Genomic DNA, 23,150 nt, shown 5'->3' with positions numbered 1-23,150 from the left:
AGATGTAACAGGAAGAGTTGTGGCCAGCACCCTTGTATTTTACTTCGTTGTAACTTCAATAAACCAATTTATTGCACCCAACGCTTTGGAGTAGTTACTACACTTGCCTTGGTGGCAGATGGTGGGCAGCGTGAGCTTTTGACTGATTTTGGGTGTCCCATTTCTGAATGGTTAAGGTATATCTCAACATGGTTTGCCATTTTGAGAGCTTGAATTAGATGAAAATATACATAAATGTCTTTTTTCTTAACATGGACCCAAATAACTTTGAGAATTAATGCAGAATGTCAATTACCCACTAATGTTTTTCTCTGACGCTCCTGGCTTGAAAGCCAAGCCAAGTGAAAGTCGTGATTTGGGGCTTCACTAAAGAAAGAGAGAACCATCTACTGGGTCAAATGCATAATTTTAAACAAGAACACCTGGAATCAAATTTTAATTTCACCGTTTGATTAAGTTGCTACACCGAGCCTCTTTTTATCTTCGATATCACATATTAGAGCACCTTAAAATATCAGAGTTCCGGGTGAACTGTACAAAACCTCTCGTATTTGACTTAATAGACTATAATGTTTTTCCAGTAAACCGCAAGTCGCGCGCACATGGCATTTGAGTGGCCTCTTCGTTCAATAATGGCATTGTTGTGGGGGAGGGGTCTCTAAGTTCATATCAAAAAATAATTACTTGTACTAAATGCTGGGATATAACCTGGTGTACTAAGGTAGAAATCCTCTGCATGTTAAAGAAATACTTTCAGATTTATACATGTTTTTTTGTATTATTTACATGAGAACTATTTTCTGAGCTCGGCTCGTGTACGGTATTTAAGAGCCAGGTCAGAGGGCAGGCACTTAGCTCGGCTCTCCCGTAATAAATGGAAAACTCAGTTTCATTGGATGTTAAATACCCGGCAGTGCTGCCGATTTCGACTGCGTCAGGTCACAGACCTGGTCTGGCTGACTGTCATCAATGGGTTCAACACTGAAGCAGCCACTAAGGCGTGTCCTGGATCCCGAGTTAGCCACTCTACAAATTTCCGCACCATCCTCTTAGCCTCAACTTTCCCTGATATTCGTAATCAGCGGCATCAGCAGGGAATGCCCAGACCGATACAGACTATCCCGGCCAATCCAAGTTCACTGGCTAGTTCCTGAACGACTTACCGCAGGTCATTCGCCACCCACAGTCTGACTGACTGAATGTTCCAAGCCACAAGGCGGCCGCCAGCTACCTGATGACAGATGGGACAGTGTTTACACACTGAAGAGGCACGTGCGGACTCCACAGCGAATGAACAACTCGTAATTCTATGTAGTGCGCTAGGATTGGCTGAGTTGCCCCCAATACTGCAATCCTGGGTAACCTTACACATCAGAAGTCCCTCCCTCTACCAGGCGACCCCCATAATATGTTCAGCCGTGGGATTGGCTCCCGTGCGAACCGGAAGTACTGAAATTACGGACAAATGTCATCCGTACAAAAGATGAATAACGGACCCTGAACAGACTGAATTCTTGGACGATCCGCGTGAGTAGCGGACAGGTGGTCATTTTTAACGATGTGCAGACTTAGGGAAGGATGCTTTGTATAGAATAGAGCGAAAGGATCGTGAAGAGATTAGTGATGTGCCAATGTAGTGACCGAGAGTGCATGTTGTCTAGACTTGGGGGAGGGGCGCTTTATATCAAGACCGCTGAATATCATCGAGAAGCGAAAAGGGCGCTGTTGGAACTAGGGCCTAATTTTTATAAGTGTATGTTCATTGCAATTTAATGAGTCGTGCAGGGCTGTTGAATGTTATACGTTACTGCAACTTCAACAGAAGGAATACAATCAGTGCAATTGTATAAAATCTGACTGCTCCGAATATGCCTGCATTCATTTAAAAGCAGGTTCAGGGTCTAACTATAATAGGGTCAGTAAGGTATTTTTAAGTGTGTGAAGTAGTGTGGGTAAAGAGAAAACTGTAGGACGCATAAAGTATGGGTGTGGAGAGATGGGGCAACTATCAATAGAGGGTGGATGAGGTGTGGTTACAGATGCTTTGGAAAGTGTGATTATAGTGGATGCACAAAATGGTGATGTAGGCATGCTGGAATGGTGCACGGATTGCGAATAGTGTGGATTCCAAGAAAATGGTTTGTAGGATTCAGTGAGAATCGGTACATAACGGACTTGCATGATGCTGTAAATGTGAACGCGGGGTCTGCAGGAATTGTGAGCAAACTGACAGATGGAAGCGTGGCCCTAAGCGCTTTGGGCTTTTGAGGTAGATGATCTTGTGGGAACAGGGCAGTTGGTGGAGCGCGGGGGCTGGGCGGGCCGGGCTGGAGTGTGGGGCTTGGAATGCTTGGGGTGAGCACTGCTTGGCCTGGGTGCAAAAGATGCTGGTTGTGTTGGTTCTGTTCGAAGTAATTAGAAAGCGGATGTATGGCCACAAAGGATACATGGACATGGTTGCAGAACAGGCTGGAAGAGTGAGCATAAATATTTCTAAAAGTGGGGGCACTGTTGTGGAAAGTAAGTGTAGCCTCATGGAAATGCTGGGAGCGTGGGTGTAGGATTTATGGATAGCGTTTGAGAAGGAAATTATGGAAGTGTGTGTGTGTTACTCAGGTTTCCGTACAGCCAGAATAACAGATGCACAAGCTTCCGGACTTAGAAGATACGAGGATTCGAGAAATGTGGGTACTGCGAATGCTCAGGGAGGGTGGGCACGAAATGTTGGTGTTTTGAGAGTAGCTGGCAATGTGGTCACAGAGTTAGACGGAAGTGTGTGGGCAGTGTGGTTGCAGTGTGGTTGCTGGGAATCCTTGAAATGTGTAATAGGCTATGCTAGAAGTTAGTGTGCACGGGACAATAGACATGCCATTTGGGGGTTGTTGGGGCGATCTTAAGGGCGCTGTTAGAAATGACGAGTTTGGGGTTCTGCTGGACAGTGTTTGTTGCCTGTTAGGTCAAGGTGTTATTGTTAGCATGTAATTGCAGCGAACTGAGCGGCAACCATGCTGCGAACTGATTAGACATATTTGTCTCGCATATTTCTGTTTGTTATAATATACTTGGATTAAATTACGCAATCTCTAATCACTAGTTTCTGTGTTAGGTTCTAAATCTAGGCCCGCAGGGAATTTATTAGTTACAGTTTGGCTAGCTGTAGAAAGTAGAACTTATTTCCCAAACCCCATTCAGCTTAATCGCCCGTAATGATTTTATATATGGAGCATTGATGCGTGTAACTTGGATTAGCCTTAAATGAAGTTCGATAATTGTCTGGAAGACGGTACTATTTTAGATGGTTGAATGAGTTTTTGCCCCTTTTCACTTGGTATACTTTATTATCATTTCAAACGTTTCACAAATAGGTGGTTTACCACAGATCACCAGCATGCAGGAGGAAAGCAAATCTTGTTTTAGCATTTAAGACACTGTGGTTTTCCTGGTGTTAGCCACACTTACTCATTGAATGATCTGGTCTTTATGGTTTTAGTGCTCTTAACATTTAAGAAAGATTTGTCCTCTGTTACCTCTTTGTACTTTAATTTATGTCCAGGCAAATGTTATTATATGTTCAAATTATATAGACACCTTTTTGCTTAACCTAAGAGACTTATTATATACACTGAATAAAAACGTTTTAAATAACATTTCCCACATAATTCCGATTGGAACATAGTTTATGTATGTATTCTTGCACTGGTGTAAAATCCAGATATAGTATTTTTAATAGTTTTCTCTAAAATGTAAAGTATCGTTATTTTATATACTCATCTATGTAAATCAGATTTTCATTTGGAGGTTTGCACCTTTTGTGAAGTTGTGTAAAATTGTTATTTGATATTGACCCTTTAATTTTTGTAGACTGAATAGCCACAAAATGTATGCCTGCTCTACATAGTTTCTGAATCTTATATACACATTATCCGCAAAAAGAATCTTATGTGCGTTGACCTTTTGTATTTCTATGAAATATGGATTGCCTTTGATGTTTTGCCAATCCATTGAGAACAATTTAAAAAGTAGCAAAGAGAGGCGACATTCATGTTTTTCTCCTCCATATTTTATTTTTCTGATGTTAGTCTATTTTCTGTGATCCAAGCCTTTTCTAAATAGGCTTCCCAAATCACGGCCTTTGCATACTGTTCTGCTGCTGCTAATTAAATTATTGAGCACCTTTTGGCGTCTGGAACCAGAATGACTAACGTAATACTTTTTTATTTTGTCTGGGTGTTCCCTGTATAATGTCCTGCAACGCTGCATTTGTTATCCCGCCAATGAGGAACCATCATAAATTTGGCTTTATCAATCAGTGACTCCTTTCCAAATCTGAAAGCGTGTACTTTATTTGGTAGCATGCCATCTGTGGTTTTTAATGCAGTTGGTTAGTAGCTCCTTCGCTTATGACTCGCCTTGCTGTTTTTCCCTGTCCATTTGTTCAGTTTTGTTTCTTTTGTTTTCTTGGGTGTTTCCAGTCCATTCATTAGGTTTCGCATGTGCTGCTTCGCCTTGGCGAGATCTATTGTCGTTGCTTTTGTGCCCAGCTTCTCTGGAAGCGGGGTTGGTGTCTGCCCTGTCTCCATTAGCCCCCGCCCACCCTGACTGCATATTTTGCTAGACTTGCTTGGGCTTTTCAGCAAGCATTCTCGGCATTCGTTGGTGTCCGCTTTGTCTCCATTAGGCCCCGCCCACCCTGACTGGATATTTTGCTTAGACTTGCTCGTGCTTTTCAGGGTCTACTGGCGCCCGACCCCCACCTTAGGCGGGGACGGGTACAGGTGGCTGCGGATGCAGAGTGGTTAAACCCATCCAACGAGCACCGAGAGGGATTTGGAACCGGGCATGGTCAGACAGCAGGCCCCCATAGCCCGTGACAACATGCCTCCCTCCTGACGAAGACGCGTGGTCCGCACTTTCATCTGCTTTCCCCTCAGCGGCAGAGAACGCACAAGGCTTTGAGTGGAGGGCCCGCAGGCGCCCTGTTCAGCCTGGTGTTTTGGCCTTGACGCATCAGGCAGAATACCCTGCATACTGCCTCCCGACGGCCAGTCCTCCTGGTCCGGGTCTAGGTGGCTGCCATCTTTGTCCTGAAACTCGTTTTGGGGGAGCTGCTGCTTCTGCGTCATCCCCCGCACCGAGCGCTCTCGGCCTTGGCGGCTCTGCCTCCTGCTTGAGGATGAGAGAGGGTGGGCAAACACATGTCAGCTGCCTCATCATGCCAGCGTTTCCTTGAAATGCCCCCATTTACATAGTGCAGTGGAACGGCGAGGAACAGAGAGGGTCCCCTGGCATGCACTAATGGAGTGCGGTGACATGCAGCGACGGGGGCGGTGGGCAACTCCTGTCTTCATTAAAACCCCAACGCAGACCAGGAAACCGTGTGCTGGCTCGTTTTATTCATGCTCACGTGCTTCGGCTATGCCTCTAAGCATCCGCAATTTTAGGGTCCCTCTGACCACCACAGTCCCTAAAAAGCGATGACCAAAGCAACGGGATGTGCAGATGAACCAGCCTCCGACCTTGGGAGCATGCAGTCACCCACTCAAGCATCTGCAACATTTCCCATACAAAAACCTGCATTTGTGCTCTTATTTGCCTTCTGCAGCACGCGTGTCACAAAAGGGGAACATTTCTAGAAGTTCTTGTGTTTTGTGGTACCATTCTCAGGGTTTAGTTTAGTTTAATACAATTATAAAGCGCTTGGTTACACCACAAACGGTGTGTCCCCGCGCTATGACACAGGAGAGAGAGAGAGTTGCAAGAGGGAAAAGCGCTAGTTATGAATCTATAATAGTTCAGTTTTGCCGTAAAGCCATGTTTTTAGTTGTTTGCGGAAATGTATTTTGGAAGTCTCCGTTCTTAGGGTTATTGGTAGAGTATTCCAGGTCTTTGCGGCTTGATACCTGAAGGAGCGGGCTCCCAGTCTGGCTTTGTATATCCTGGGTATTTTAACCTAGGCCTTATCCGAGGATTGCAAAGTTCGATCAGGTTTGTATTCCATCAGGAGGGAGTGAAGATATTTAGGGCCGGATTTTGTGAGGATGCGATGTCCATAGCACAAAGCCTTAAATATGACCCTCTTTCCTACTGGCAGCCAGTGAAGTTTTTTCAGGGCATTCTCTGAGTTTGCTCTTCTGGGTAGGCCAAGTACTAGTCGAGCAGCATCATTCTGTACCCTCTGTAGTTTGGCTAGTCCCCCCTTCGTGGTTCCAAGATATAGAACATTGCCATAGTCCAGTTGTGAGGTTATTGTCGCATGGACAATGGTTTTTCTGGCACTAGAAGGCAGGAGATTAAGAATTTTCCTCAAGACTTTAATAGCTCCATAGCATCTGCCCTCAACCCTATGTATCTGGTTGATGAAGCTCAAATCGGAGTCAAAATGAATTCCTAAATTTTTTACTTCAGTTTTAGGGTTGGGTAGTTGGCCTAAGGAGACTGGTCACCAAGCGGATGACCAAATGGTTGGTGATTTACCCACAACCATTACCTCCGTTTTGATCCCGTTTAGTTTGAGGCAGTGGTTTGACATCCAGTTCGCAACCTCTGATAGGCAATTGCAGAAGCGAGTGGCTGCTTGTTCCTCCCTTTGTGACAGTAGGACAATTAGCTGTGTGTCGTCAGCATATGAGACAATTGACACATTGTGTTGTTCCACTTGCTCAGCCAAAGGACTTACATATAGGTTAAAGAGGGTAGGGCTTAGTATAGAACCCTGCGGGACTCCCTGCTCAAGAGACATGCTCTTTGATAGGTAAGGTTCCTGAGCCACTCTAAAACTACGATCAGAGAGGAAAGACTTCAAGCAGCGCAAAGCCTTATTCCTGATACCGCATGCTTCCAGTCTTTGTAGGAGCAGCTGATGGGATACAGTGTCGAAAGCTGCACTGAGATCAAGAAGGCTCAGTGCAGCAGTATCCCCTTCATCGGCATTTTTCCTCAAGGTTTCCGTGGCGTAGAGTAATGCTGACTCAGTTGAGTGAGCACTTCTGAAACCTGATTGTGAAGGATGTAATAGATCGTATTTATTTATATGATCAGTTAATTGTTTATTAGTTATTTTCTCCGCAATCTTTGCTACAAAAGGCAGTAGAGAGATTGGGCGTAGGTTTTCAAGTACAGTATGTTTAATACGGGGATTCTTTTTCAGAGGTTTAACAATAGCCTGTTTCCATTTAGCGGGGACCAGACCTTCTTGGAAGGAGCGAGAGATAATGTCTAAGATACGTGGCATGATAGGGTTGGCTCCTTCCATAATTATATCCGGTCTAGCAGCATCAAGGGGGGGGCCGGATTTTATTCCTCTAGCTATATCATTGAGTACAGCTAGACTGTGTATGGTTAATTCGTCAAACGTTCCTCCTGCGTAGAATTCCTTATCAGAGTCAATAGTGCTGGTACCTAATCTGGCCTCTATAGGGAAAGTGTCATAGATGTTCTTGACCTTAGTGGCAAAGAACTCTGCAATTTTGTTGCAGTTCTCCCTGGAGGTAGGATCCTCATCCAGCTCCTTCTGTGTTTTCAGCGACTGCAATATTGTGAATAATTCTTTAGGAGCATTCTTGGCTCCATTAATTGTCTCTGTATAGTATGTACCTCTGGTTTTCGTGATTTGTGAGTTATATTGTTTAAGTTCGTATTTATACTCTTCTCTAGCCTTATTGCAGTAATTCTTCCTCCATATTCGTTCCAGCTTTTTACATTTCTTTTTGGCTACAGCCAATTCTTTATTAAACCATGGTGCGGTAGCACCCATCCTTTTAGGGATCCTTGTGCTCCATGGTGCTATTTCATTAAGTGTCTCGGAGATCCATGAGTCTAGTTGGTCATTTGCACGATTCGTGTCATTGTCCAATCTGGGTTACCTGTGTATTGATGCCTGAGAAAAGGAGGTGGAATTAAATTTGTTCCAGTTCCTTGTAGTTATTTTCTGATTAGGCTGTTTCGGTATTTTCCTGTGTAAGGGTATGGAGAAAGGAACTAGGTAGTGGTCTGACCACGGAATAGGACATGGAAGTCCAACCGTTACATCTTCACAGTTAGTGAAGATTGGGTCTAATATGTGCCCCTTTTGATGTGTATGTGTTCTGACCCCTTGGGCTAGATTTAATGTCAGTAGGTCTTTACATAGGAGATTTATTTCATCGTCCTGCTTATTATCAAAATGAATATTTAAGTCACCAAGCACCATAAAGTTGTGTCTAAGGGCTGGTTGCACTATTGTGTCCACCAAACTTGATATAAATTTAGTAGCTGGGCCCGGCGGTCTGTATATTAGAAATCCGGCTAATGTGGTGCCCTCTATGGTTGATAGAGTCTATGAGAAAGCTTCACAATCATCTATATCAACTTGTTTGACGTCACATGTCATAGTGACTTTATGGATTATGGCTATACCTCCTCCAGTTCGCCCCAGACGGTCCTGCCTCATCATCCTGTAATCCTCATTAATGGCATCCAAAACATCTGGGGTGGAACTCTCATTAAGCCATGTTTCTGTCAGGAATAGGGCGTCTAGTATTTGTTCATCAAGCAGATCCTTAATTTCATATTTGTGTTTGGCTAACGATCTGCAATTGAGCAGAGCCAAACGCAACATTTGGTTCTTACTGATCTGGGTTTCTGACCTGAAATTGGTTTGGCAGTGCCAGCACTTCAATGTGTTTGTGTCTACACTTAGCCTATGTTTATATGTAGAATTCAGTGGTTTAGATAATGAGTAACTCCCTTCTGGTGTATATAATCTTATCCCTGGGAGTTTTGGGGTCAGGGGACCTGGCCCCTGGGCCCGGACCGGCGCAGACAGGCTTGCCTTTGGCGCGCCAGCGGCGCGTCCGCTGCGCGCATCCGCTGCGCGCATCCGCTGCGTGGTCGCCTGCACATGAATTTAAATAGAGGGGTCAGGTTAACTCCTCCCCTCCTCCCTCCCAGGAAATGCGTCTGCCTGCCCGGCCGCGCCCTCCACACAATCGGCACACGCCGTGATGGACTGGGGCGGGCGGAGCAGCAGCGCTAAGGCAGGTGAACAACAGTGAGAGAATTCAACACGTATATAAAAATAAGACAGTTCCTTTAAAACGCGCTAACTCGTGGTGATAACAGAGTGTTTCCACGCTGCTTTAAAAACAGTCTAGTTAAAAGCGTGTGATTTAAAACCATGAACGAATAAGATTAAAAGCACATACTCTTGTGGATACTCTTTCTCCTTGTGTCCTTGTTACCACTGAACCCGTCGTTACTACCTCACGCTGTTTTTTTCTGAGTGCCTTTCCCTCGCATAAGTTATGAGTTCACTTCTGCAGCAACCGGTTACTGGTGTATTTCCCTGCTGCAGCCCAGGTCTCTGGTGCCCCCTAGTGTTAGCGTTTTGAAGCCTAGAATAACAAAGAAAAAAACGTATGCGCCGCACCGATACCGAAAGATGCATATGCATAGTGACCACACCGTCATCCGCTTCAGTCAACACGCATACACAGACATCACCCAAAGATTACACTGACACTTTATTTGTGGGTGAAGAACTGCTGCAGGTTTATTTCATACAACACAGTATGATAATAAAATTGGGTTATCTTACGGGCGATCCAGGGCAGGCAGCCCCTTGCTGCTCCGCCCGCCTGGTGAGCCAGCACACACGGTGGGTCGATGCCCGGCAGTGTGGCACATAATTATTTACAGATCATCCACTGGGTCACGTGATCTGCCTCCTACTCCCGCCCCTTCCGACAGGGGCGGAGCGTGTTGTGGCACACCCCCGGTTGGTCAGGCCCCCCAACCGCCCGAAGGACTAACGGGGCGCCGTCGCGGTCTTCCCAGAACCCCCTTCGGCTCCTGGACCTTGGCTCGGGCACCCTTACTGTGCCGGACAGGGGTACCCTTACTGTACCGCCTGTCGCAGAGGTACCCTTACTGTACCAGTCTGCATCCAGATCGCCCTGTAACTCCGCCACAGCTCTGGGGAGGCTACCGTCGCTGCCAGAGCCCCCCTCTCCTAACGAGCGTTACTGATGTCCCTTGCTAGCCAACGCCTCTTGTACGTCAAGCAGGAACATGTCCATCCCTACCCTGGACAGGTGCACCCCGTCAGCCTCATAATACCCTTCAACCTTCTCTTGGATCAAAGCATGTCTGATGAAGCCCATGCCCCTGCGCTCCATGAATTTCTGCATGGACCTATTAAGCCTCCTACGGGACCGCTCTACCGCCGCCGGGGACCTAGCCCCGCCGGGGGGGTGCTTGCCGCCATGCTTGTGGAAGGGCCAGCCTCCCCTGGTGTTGACAACCCCAACGCTCCCCCCAGCTCACCATTGCGTCGTTCAACGGTTGTGCTCTGCCCAGCCCAGACTTGTAGGACGGGCGCCTGGGCAGGTGCGGGGGCCGGGGCTGGGGGCACCTGTGGTGGTGCGGCCAGCGCATCGAGGCGGCTCTGAAAAACAGACATGAGGCCAAGCATCTGGTCCATGGCTTTACCCATCTGGGCCAAGTCAGTTAGTCCTGTGGCAGAATCGTGTACCGGTGTTGTTGCGACCGCCGGGAGGCCGGAGCGTGTTGCGGTCGCCTGCCGTTTCCTGGCCGGCTGGGCCTCCGGCATGTCTTTTGATGTGGGCTTGCGCACCCGGGTGGACCTCCAGGGCTCAGACCCGGATAGGCCAGGGGCGCCCTCGGAGGGGGGGGGAGTTACGACAACGCCCGAATCCTCCACCCTGCGGCCCTCCAGAAAACCTTGGGCCCACGCCGTGCCCTTCTCTCGGGCGAACGCCATAAAGTCCGCCCAAACCCCTTCCTGTGGTGCGCTCGACTGCGTCTCCTCGACCGACGTTTCTTGGGAGAACAGTGGACCCGGTGTCCCGATATTCTCCATGGCGATGCTCCGACAGTACAGCTATGTGCGTCCCTTAGCGCCTTCGCCTCCGGTCCTAGCCCTATACTCGCGGGCGCTCCCTCACCGATCTGCAATTGGGAAAAGGAACGGTGATTAGTACAATGGCAAGCATCTAGCGTACACACAGCAGCTTGGCAGTTACAGTGAATAGGCCTCCAGCCCTGGGAAAGTGATGAAGTAGTTAACCCTAACCCCCTTGCAGGCACCCAGTGCGCCGGCTTGCCCTGTGCATCGCTAGAAATCCCCTCGCAGGGTACCTGGCCAAAAAACATCCGTACCTAACCCGCCCACCGCGTCAGGTCCGGCGGCAACCTCCAGGGCGGGGACAGTCCTACATGTGCTTAACCCGCCCCTGGGGTCACCTGAGTCTGTAACCTGCAGTGCCAACATGTTGGCTTGCCTTACCGGACTGCACCGCATGAGACACTAGATGACCAGCCCCCTACTAGGAAACAATTCCGACAGGGAGGAGTGAACCCAGGCCTAGCGCCTTGGACCAGACAACACAATAAGGGGGTTGAAGATTGCCGCTCTATGACACTTCGACAGCGTTCACGGGACTCGAACCCATGTCCTATGAGAGCCTCAAGAACAAACTATTCACTGAAACCCAATGTACACACCTTGTTGGTGCACTATATAGTTTTATCATTAAACCTGTATAGCTGTGCAGATTAAGTGCCAATGTAACGGGAAAATGCGCCTTTTGTTAATGACAGTGTGCTACCACGCCATGATTTTTTTTTTTTTTTTTTTTTGGCGTCCCCCACTGCAAATGCCGGGATGCGTTATGCCGCTACCCCCTCCCCCGCTGTGCGCGCCGGGCGCTCCATACCGACCTCTGGATGGAGCGAACCCCCCCCGTGCACGACATCCAGGCCAGCGCGAGGCAGCAGTCCTTACTCGCGCGCGTCTCGCCCCCCCCCAGTCGGGGCGCTGCCGGGCGGGGGGGCGCGACTGCTAGTGTTGGGGGAGGGGGGGGTGCCGACCGGATCGTAGTACCTAGACCTGGCCCCGCAGCCCCTCCCTCCCCCGCAATGTCTCCTACCTGATGTAGGCTATGTCCGCCCTGCCTTTCAGGATTCTACGGGCGAAAACTTGAAAGCTGCGGGGGTCGGTGGAGATACCTATGACGCGCACATGCTGTGTCCAGGGGCGTCGGCGGCCCGCTACAGCATCCGGGCACTACGGGTTCCCGCGCATGCTGAAGGCGTGCACTTTAGTGTTTGCTGACCTATCGCTTCCCCTGCTCCGAGGATGGGGTGTTTGAATCTGGGAAGTTTACGCACCCTCCCCACGCCTACCAAATGAGCGAAATGATTTGGTGCTTTTACTTACGCACCCTACGAGCCACACGAGCCACAAGGGGCCCCCAGTAGCCGACTGGGTCCATACCAACGCGTGTCAGATGAACGGGTCCACATCAAAATATTGCCCCATAGGTTTCAAAAGCGCTGGGGGCCATCGGGGAGATTAAGTGAGCTATTGCCCAGAGTCACATGCTTCTGAGCGGACCCGGCACCGGGGATCGAACCGTGAGCCCCGCGCTCTGGCGTTAGCCACTCTGCCCGCTGCGCCTAAGTGGCTCCGAACCTTCAAGCCGGAAGCATAGGACTGGGGACGCGAGAGCCGAACCCGGGGCCAAGACCCGATTTTGGCGAAATAATGCACTACTGCAATCAGGTGCTGTTAGTTGGATGAACGCGTTACCTGTCCCGTTCTCGAAACCGAGGCCCTGCGAGATCCGTTTACTCTCCTCCTACCTCCCCACCGCGTCGTTTGGCCCTACAATTCTGCCACGCCTCCGCCAGTGAGCCGCCCGCTCCCCACATTCGCTTAACTCGCAAGTTAGTATACCGGGTGCGCACTACGTTTAAAATTGGGAAGGTAGGTCTCGAACCCTGCTACTACATGCGCCCAGTCAACTGTCCTTAGTGGTCCACGCTACCAGAACCAACCCTGCTGGAATTTTGGTAATGCTCTTAGATAATGAAATTTCGCCTATGTTGCGGGGCCATCGACTCGGCCACGTCTGGGCGCCAACCGCGTCGCACACGGACGCCTAAACTCTGCTCAAACGATACCTCTCTCTCTCTCCCTGGTCCCCCGCTCGGAGGTCGGCAGCACTATGCACGAAGCAGGAATACCGGGGGACGAACCCGAGGCCTAAGGCAAGCGCTCTACCAACGAGCTACAGCCCCGCGGGTGGTAAGTTGGGCACATTGCTGAGGCCGGAAGCCGCACGGTGCCGCGGCGCCACGAATACGGCCCTTGCCGCTCACACCCCACGCTAATCTAGGGCCAGTCTGGTAGCGCTGCCGTAATTATAAAGCCGTTCCTGCGAGCCCATCCCTCCTTCTTGGCCACCCTGCGACCTGGGAGCGTTCGAAAACGCGCCGCGATACAATCTTGCTTTCCCGCCATATTGTCCCGCTCATGACAAGGGGCAGGGCCGGGGGCGGAGGGAGGAAGCACACTCACCGTTGCCGGGTGGTGTGACACGCACGACGACACCGGGGCCACGTGTCCGGGCCTGGCCGCTACAACTCGCAACCTTCTGCATACGCCCGGTACCATACTGGCCCTCCACTCGCCCTGCCACCCCGCAATCGCGCCGTGACACCTAACCCACCCCAGCAACACCCGCATTGCCCCACAGGGACACGGGCCACTGCTTGCGCCCCCCACACCCATGGCCATCCGGGCCACAGGGCCCCGTCCACCTGGTCATGCCCAGGGACAGGGGTGGGAGAGGTTAGCAAGACTCACCGGCGTAGATGATATCCCGGAAGGCACGACGACGCTGGGGGGGGGGGGGGGGCGATCAGCGTACCGAAGAAAACGCGTGTCCAGGCTGGAGCGGCGCGCAGGAGACAGAGGAGGAACTGGGCGAGAGGGCCTCCTAAGTAGGGGGGCAAGCCGCGCCCCCCGCCCCCAATGGCCCGCCTCCAGCTCCACACGATAGGGGGGTCATAACCCTAGTGGGCGTAGGCCTCGCGCGCGAGGCAGCAAGGGGGAAGGCTCCGACGGGCGGCCACTAAAATGCTGCCCTGCTGATGTCCCACTGCTTGGGACGCGGGCAGCGGCAGTCTTAAGGCAGCTGAATAATGCATGCTGTTTCAGAGCGGAGCGGCACTTGGCAAGTGTTCGTGGGCTGGTCCAGTGGACGCCTCTGAGGCCAGCCGCGGAGTCATGCGAGCCACGGCTGGCTAATCGTCGCATGGTGGGTGTCAAAAGGCGTTCGCGACTTCATAAGTCTCCATCCGCTGCCTTTATAGGTTTAAAGAGCAGCGGGGGCAACCCGTGACTTCTGCGAGCGGCTCCTCTGGTCCCTGACTCTAATGATGGGAAGGGATTAGGCTCTGGCTGCCAAAGCCTGACGAATTAGGAGAACCCGCGGAAGATCTCTAAGTGGCGCTGGCAGATGGTGCACCCAAAGGTTTCCCTTTCATTTCCCCGCATTGCTTTTTAGGTCTCGCCTGCGCTGCAGTGGCATTTTATATCCCCATTATTTGTTATATTTGGGCAGTGCTATATACTTTTTCCTACGTTGCACGACAAGGAGCTAGTTTAGTTTACTAACAATCTACCCTTTTCCATCAGGAATGGCCTGGTGGCTATGTACAGTCTCCCTATCTACACACGAGGCACACTGCTTTTCCCATAATTACTTCCCAGGTTAAATATCACTTTTCATGTTCAATTAATCCTTCGAATATGTGTTCCAAAAAACACTGTCACTACTTTCATTTAATGTGATACCCGTGATTTACGCGCTCTTCCGGTCCAGCATGCTCTGCTCAAATGGAAGAATCTTACAAATAGGTTACTCTCTTACATTTAGAATCCGAAACCAATTGCCGAAACGCCATCCGTGATATTTATGCGAAACTTAAACTTAATTAGACATGCATATGTTGACAAAGCATCAGAAAGTTACGAGATGCGAAGCGTCAGTCGCTGGATGGATAGTCTCTGATCACAAAGCCAGCTGACGTTGACAAGCCACCATGTTATCGATTCCCTCGTTTTCCTCTTCGACAGCACGCACTCTGCAGCTCTTAGGTGTGTGTGTGTTTTTCCTCTGAACAGCTCGGTAAAAGTTTAACTTGCATGTGGATTAACCATGGAATACTCAAAATGCCGGAGTAGTGGAAGTGACATCATGCACCCTTTGACCCATAATTACATCACAGTGCTAGCCTTTTATCCCTACTCTTAGGTTTACAGACCCTTTCTAGTTGCTGAGATAATAGGGAGAGGGCAAGGAGTGGAAAACAAAGAGAATTAAGCTGGTTCTGAAAGCTCTGCTTACTTTACATTCTTTCTGCTGCCTTCATGACCCTGAGTCCAAGGGAAGTAAGGGCACAATACAATTACCATGGCACCTTCTGAATGAAACCCGTTTCTCTACGTGAAGTGCATTCAGGCAAAATGAAGGATCCGACTTCACAATATCAGCCTATGAACAATCAGTCACAGCAATCTTGAAGACATCAACATGACCGAAAAGCTGCCCAATCTGCCAGAACCCCCAGAATTAAAACATGCCTTAATAAACTGCTGATCTGCAACTGCAAACACTGCCACTCTCTCTATTTTACCGTATAATAGAGATGCTGACCATCTTACTCTCACCAAGCTTTGGTTCAATCCAGATACCAACCAATTATTGGCACTACGGAAAGGTTACAGGCTTTCGCAAGCAGGCAGCTGAGTTCATTCAGGGAACAGAGTCACACTCGTCTAAAAAGAGGCCTTCAGTGGCAGTGTCATCAAAATTCAATTTTTCTATTACCCGTTGTTTGCATAGGCGATTTCACTGCCTGACAGCACAGCTGGGGTCGCGTGTGATCTCTTTGGGGCCTCACCACTTCAAGTTGTGCTCAGAAGTCTGTGTGCTTGTTGTGTGAGGAGCAGTCGGGTAGCGTCAGGAAACAAGCATTTGCAATGCAATAGGTCTCGCATTTACGCAAGTTTGAGCTATTGGCATTGTAAATGTCATTGCCTTTTATTTACATAGATAATAGGCATTGTCATTTGCAATGCTAATAGCTTAAACTCTCGCAAATGCGAGACCTATTGCATTGCAAATGCTTTTTAAAATTTTTGTTATGGCACAGCCTCCCAGACACTGTCTGGTTTGCTGAATGCGTCCCGGGGACTTTCAGAAAGTTGACCTTGGAATGCATTACAACCGTTGATTACTATTGGCTTTGTGGTTTGTAACTCACATTTTCTGACTTTTTATTTGCTGGCCTTTTATTTGCTTTAAACTACCCAGGCTCAATTCTTAACTCCCGTTGCCTAAATCGGGTTTACTATATTCTTCCACAAACTTGCTTTCTGTAAAGAAGCCTGTAAATCTTGTTCTTAACTAGTCACATTTGCTGTGCATTCAAAAACCGAGGTCAACTGTCAGACGCTGTCTTGCGAGGTCACTTTTTTACTTTTCTTCCTCTGACTTTAAAGTGAGAGGATTTATGTCAGAATCTTGCTGAACATTGGGGGGTAGGAAAACGTTTTTTCCTAGCACACAGTAACATTTAAACAAACTAAGTATTTCATAATCTATCAGAATAAGTTATACAAATGAAGCACATTTTTTGTTTTTGCTGGTGTGTTCGAAACAAATGCTTTAATATTATCAAAGCAAATCATTACACTAGGTTATGCCATTTCCTCGCATTTTCGTCTGTGCACAGTATTCTTTTATTAGCAAAACTGTATGTCTGTGCAAATGTAACGGTTATTTCAATTGAGCATGTGTTGTCTGTAATGAGTGTGCTACCACACCATCAATACTCTACTCTGAGCCACTCCACTTTACACATTTCTGCGCCACTGCACTCTGCGCCTCTACTCTACCCTGTACAACTCTACTCTGCCAATGCACTCTTCACCACTCTAAACCACTGCACTCTTCTCCACTGTGCTCTATATCACTCCAGTCTAGGGCATACCTGTCTACTCTGCACAATTCCACTCTACGCCACTGTATTCTACGTGACTCTGCAACACTGTACGTTAGGACAATACTCTCTACGCCAATGCACTTTACTCTGTAACACTCAACTCTATGCTCCTGCCCTCTATGCCAATCCACTGTACACCACTCTAATATACTCTGCGCTATGCCACTTAACTCTACACCACTTAACTCTATCATTACACTCTACGCAAGTGCACTCTACCTTGCTTCACTCCACTCTATGCCACTTCACTTTGCTCTAAGCAACTGAAACTCTACCGCACTCTACGCTACTCCACTCTATGCCACTCTACTCTTAACCACTGCACTCTTATCAAAGAACTCTACACCACTGCACTCTACTCTGCATCACTGTACTCTACGTCTGTGCTCTCTACGCAACCCTCTGCCACTGCACTCTCTGCCACTCTGCGCCACTCTATGGCACTATACTTGACTCTGCACCACAGCACTGTATGCCACCTACCCTGCACTTTACGTCACTGCACTCTATGCCACTCAATTCTACTGTTCCATTGCCTTCTGCATCTACCTCTATGCCACTCCTTTCTGCACCACTCTACGCCACTACTCTGCACCACTGCACTCTACTATGCACCGCTCTAATTTACGCCACTGTGTTCTACGATGCTGTATTTGTACGCCACTGAATTTAATGCCACTGCTGTCTATGCCACTACATTCTACAACACTCTGCCAGTGCACTCTGCTCTATGTTACCCCCATATATGCTACTCTACCTGACTCCACACTATGCCACTCCAATACACAACACTCTCTGCTACTCCTCTCAACTCCACTTCCCCCATTCCATCCTACAACACTCCATGCTACTCTCCTGTACGCCACTACACAGTAGCCACGCTGAAGTATAACCTGGCTAAAACACAATTGAAGAGCCAATAGTTCTTGCATAGATAAGACCTATTGACTTTGCCAATACTTGTTCATTTCAAGTATATGCTCCTTGCGCATGTTGCAATTTCAGTTGTTTACTAGCCTTCTTTTCCTATTCGCTAGTTATTCGACCTTTACATTCTTTTTTTTTTTTTTCTCAATATTGTATGCTAAAATCTTACTGGCATCTTCGTCACAATAATTTCGTTTGAATGGAGGTATAATGACCTATCTAACTGTCTGTATTGTATTGATTAATTTCATAATTATTTTTGTTTTCTGTTGTCTTACAATTGTGCCGAATCTTTTTCAGTTACATATTTTCTAAATTCTTGAATTTCAGTTCCGTTTTCACCATCTTCATGCTCTGTCGATTTATAATATGATTTAACTTCTCGACTAAGGGTTGGATTACCCTTTAAATTATGATGCGGGCAAACAACTGTTTGCACAGGTATTTCAGTCATAAATGGTGCCATTTTTATTGCACCTTAAAATTCCCTGGTGCAATAAAGTTACCGCACTAGTTGCAATTCAGAATGTCAAACCTGCTGGAATTTAACAGGGCAACATGTATTTACCGGGACGTGTCGATTGTCGTGCAATAACCACTAAATTCTGCAAGTTATTCCCCCAAAAATTAGAATAGGCTATAGTTATTGCACCCAATAAGTTCCAATCACCTCGGTGTGCACTTTTTTTATCGAATTTGATTATTATCGCTTCTGACCTGGGCCACAGGCCCTAGTCTTGAGTGCTTTCCAGGTAATATTGTCATGCTCGTCAGAATAATTTTTACACGCCATTTTAATAGTTAATTTTTTTTTTTAAAGTTACACAAATATTAATGGGTTACTGCTAAGTGAATGATTAGAGACAGGACATTTGCAACATAATTAACATAACAGAAAACGCCACGGAAAGGTATAAAAGATGAATGATGTTTAATGGTTGAACTGATTAGAAGTTCAGAGTTTTGCGAGTTCTGCCTCAGAAGAGGGCACTGCCGGGAGAAAAGAAAGGGGTATTTCGCAAATGTATAAGTACACAAAAACTGAATGTGAGAGATTGGCTCTGTGAAACGGGCACGTTTTGAATAGCAGAGCGCATGAAATTTGAAAACTAAGGGCCTGATATCTGGCGGCAGGACTGCCTTCTTCTGTTGCGGCGGTCAGGAGCCTGGTAAGCAGTTGGTGGTCCGACCGCCCAATTACGATATGACCCCCGTGGTGGCTGTCGGAAAGTGCTCATTTATACCGCGGCTTGTGCTGCATGTCCAGGTAAAGGGATGCAGAACAAGCCGCAGTATAAATGACCACTTTGTGCACATCCGTGCATTGTGTGCCATGTACCATGTGGTGCATGGCACATGGTGCACGGCCAACATCATAATCGGGCTCAAAGACTTGAGAATTTAATTTACGTAATGTATGTGTGTGGTTCCAGATGTATAATATATCACATGAAGAGTGGAATAAATGGTATACAATAGGTGCACGTGTTTTTGATCTTTTATTGCATGGTTTGTAATATACGTTTAATATAAAGTGTAGAATTTTATAGACCAAAGGTATATGTGTGAAGCATCTTTAGCTTCATCTGTAGATCTGTTTTAAAGTTAACGTAGCAAATACTATGTACAGAGTGCAAATTCCCAACAATATGTATGGAGACGCTGTTGACATATAACTGAAGTTTATCGTTACCCAGCTCAAAGGTAATCATTGTGTTAGATCCCCCTAGATTCGAGCTGAATACTAATATCAGATGTTGTTTCAAAAAGTTGTATTCTCCAACTGTCATCCATGTTCGTTGCCCTTAATATGAAATGCAGCCTGATGCTAAATTTTCCATGTCGAAGAGGAATACTATATTTCTCTTAAGAACTCTAGCAGCCACTTTGTAATGCCACTACTGCTGCCTCCAGTGTGCTGCACACTTGCACAAAGGCATGTTCTGCATTCACTTGGACATATCACTCGCTGTGCACTCATGCGAGCACACTGCTCACTCTGCGCTCATGTGCGCACACTGCTGATCCTGTAGTTAGACAGACAGATGGCTCACTATCGACTCATGCACCACTCATCCTGCAGTCACACAGGTATGCCTCTGACTCCACAATCCCCCCCCCCCCCCCCCCCACACACACACACACACTTCTCACCCTACACTTAGGGCACACCGATACTCTGAATACACATTCTGTTCTCCCAGCACTCACACACCACTCAGCCAGAAGTTACACTACTCGCTGACGACTCACCTTGCACCTGCACCGCTTGCCCTGCATGCACACAGGCATACCGCTCAATATGCATCACAATTTTCACCAGCTCATGCCCTGGACCCACTCCCTGCTCACCATGCATCCACATACAGTGGTTGCTTTGCATCCTTACAGTTGCACCACTCACCCTGCACTCACACTATTCACCTGCAGTCTCGCACCCTTCGCTGCTCACCCTGGCTTGACGGACCAATTGCCTTGCATTCCCGCAGGTACATCTCTCACCTTGCACTCACACAGGCACACTTCTGACCCTACATTAACACACTGCTCAGCCTGCAGTCGCACAGGTATAGGGATCACCTTGCCCTTATATACCACTCACCCCTGAACTGAGACAACGCTCACTTTAGAGTCTGTGTGTGTCAGTGTGTCGGTCATAGCTGTACCCCTGACCAATTTCCCCATCACCACTATGCAGGCTCTACAGCCTGAGTTATTTGGTGGATTGGAAGCTGTCAGTGGGTGACATCCAAGAGATGAGCCCTTGCTTTTGGTGGTCGTCAGTGCTGGGGCCTGCACTGCTCCTTGCTGTCCAGGTCCATGGGCCACACAGACTGTCACTGTCCTACTCAAGTTTACTGTCTTGTCTATCAGTTATTTACCGTAGGTATTTCGCCAGCCATGCCCAGCCTGCCCTAAACTACTAGGTGCTACCAGCTGGCGGAGGATGGTCCAAATAGTGTATATGTGGACTCAACAGCCAATCAGCACTTACTAATTCTGTGAAGAGCAGTAGGATTGACTGAGGTGCTGGAAATGCACCAATCCTAGCTCACTTTAAGAGTCACTCCCACTACAAGATGATTCTTTGAATATATCAAGCCATGTGATTTCTGTTTCTCGCGTGAGGTCTGGGATCAGCTGTACTGTCAAGCTAGACCTAAAAAGTATATTGGCTCTAATCAATTTCTATGGAGGTGCAGAGGGTCTGTGCAGATCTTCATAGCTCAGTGTAATTTTTGTTGTCTCCTTTTATACCTCTAAAAAACGTTTAATTGTTATGAGTTAAGGTAGCGCCGATTTATGCCTGTTTTGCAATATGACGTGCTCTCCACCCACGTCCGATACAGAGCCAACATGTCACATTTGCAAGGTTACTAATACCATTACCTGAATGCTGCGCCTGCTGGCTCGGTGAATTAATGCATCCGTTTTAGAAACCTTCATTTAACCCCATGGCCGCAGATTCAAATCTCAGTGAGTTCCACTCAACTTGTCATCCTCCTGAAGTCGCTAACATGAGTACCATTGAGCTGGGTAACAATGAACACTTGTTGTTACACTGCCAAGTGTGAACACACGCTTTACAAATACACTTGTTTTGTTTCTGTGCTTGTCCTCACCCTTCCTTTTTGTCATCACCACCACATTGGTTGTTGGGACTTTTGCAACCTTCTCGAGTGATGTACATAAGGAAATTTATGACAAATGAAAAATTAGTATGGTGATATTTGTTGCAGTTCTATGTTATGTGATTAGTTTACGCTACTCTGTTTTCTTTTTTTGGTTTCCTCATTCTGAATCCAGTGTGCAGAGAAAAAAACGGCAGTCGGTGAGGTAGCTACTCAGACAAGACTGGATAGCTGTAGATCTGTAGAAAGCAAAACAACATAAATAGATAGGGCTGAGAGAAACCACAGAATGTGTTTATAAAAATATTGGGTCTACTCTCAAATGTAACTTGCACTTGTGAGTAAGTTACACACGTAAGTTTGCTCTTAAACTTTTGAATAACTTTAGTACTTTTGGATCTAATTAGGAATAAGACTTTAAGTTTTCCACCATCTGAAACCGGGTGTTGAGGCAAATTTATAACCAGCATTTACAATGCAATGGTCTCTGCATTGTTAAAGTTAGAGCTATTGCCATTGCTCATGACATTTTTGTTTGTTTTTAAAACATTTAAAGAAACGGCATTGTTATTTACAATGTTAATAGCTTAATCACTCTCAAATGCGATTGCATCAAGGCAGATATAGAGGGAGCCCCGCGCTGGCGCCTTCTGTGTGTATATGAGCTAAAGGCGGGTGGTTGTGTGTGTCAAATGCTTCTCAGACTACAAAACGCAGAGACTGCTACGCCCAAATCTGAATCAGGCGTGTGCAAGCCTATGTGTCTGTCCAAGTGTGTGCGCTTCATAGTCTGTGTGCCACTGCATCGTAGACTGTGTGCTACTTTATGCATGTACCAGTGTGTGGGTATGCACCACTGCTCTTGTGAGTCACGCTGTTTGCGAGGGAGTGTGTTGCACTGTGTGTGCCTGCATGGTGTCAATCTCACTCCCTGTGCCTGTATGTGTGTGTTACTGACCGTGCTGTTGTGTGTGACCCACTCTGTCTCTGTGCCACTGTATGCGTGTGCGTTTAACCTTGTATGCGTGAGTGGAAGGGGGGGGGGGAACTAGGGAATCCGTGGCTGCGAGTTAATGCCACCGCCATGCGGGTGGTCCCTGGGACTCCAAGAGGAAATCTTTTCCGAGAGGCTCGCAGCGGTTTAGGTTTTAACAAATTATTAAAAGGCGATGGGCGCTTTTCAGGGGAATGTTTACTAGAATCACGTAATTTCCCGGTCACTGGGGCTGGCTAGTAATCCCCGTTAAGACCCGCAGAGGACGGAACGCCACAGGATCCTCTGTGGCCATTTTCTTAACAGCAGAAAACGGTGATGGTTGTGCTGGGGTCCGGAGAAGGGCCTAATGGTTCAACAGCTGGTTCCAATCTTTGCATGAAGGTTGCGGAGCCAATTACCGACATTCTCACCCCACCCCCATGGCTGCCAGAATTGGTTCTGGGGTTCCACGGTACCCCCGATTTAATCGTCCAGACCGGCGCGAGTATGCACTGCCCCTTTTAAAAGACGGAGTGAGGCTGTCACAGAACAGCACCCCTCTTCTGTGATCAAGCGCACACCACGAGTGAACGCCCCCTACAGTAAATAAAGTTGAGGTGGGGGAGGGAGGGCACTTGGTGTTCTTTAAGCGTTCCAGATTTAGCCAACACATTGAAGGAACGCTTTCGGTTATCAGGGTGCGGCCCGCGGGCCCCACACGGAGCGTAGACTGCACTGTGTGAGAAATGTACAGGGATAAA

General features: G+C 47.8%; 1 protein-coding gene across 5 annotated transcripts in view; it reads left to right on the top strand.

Annotated features, from left to right (window-relative positions):
* Nucleotides 1-1,366: 1,366 nt before the first annotated feature.
* Nucleotides 1,367-23,150, top strand: part of SH2B2 (SH2B adaptor protein 2) — a 505,642-nt gene continuing 483,858 nt past the window's right edge. For 2 of the 5 annotated variants that reach the window (XM_085649838.1, XM_085649836.1), the window contains exon 1: nucleotides 1,373-1,527. The gene's annotated coding sequence lies outside the window, so the exon portion shown is untranslated. Of the gene's footprint in view, nucleotides 1,528-23,150 lie in introns of all 5 variants that reach the window. The other 3 variants (XM_085649840.1, XM_085649839.1, XM_085649837.1) reach the window with 3 other exon arrangements.

Source organism: Triturus cristatus, chromosome 3_2 (assembly GCF_964204655.1).
Source record: "Triturus cristatus chromosome 3_2, aTriCri1.1, whole genome shotgun sequence".
Lineage (NCBI taxonomy): Eukaryota > Metazoa > Chordata > Amphibia > Caudata > Salamandridae > Triturus > Triturus cristatus.
Note: the sequence above shows the minus strand (reverse complement) of the source record. Positions and strands in the feature narration are given on the sequence as shown.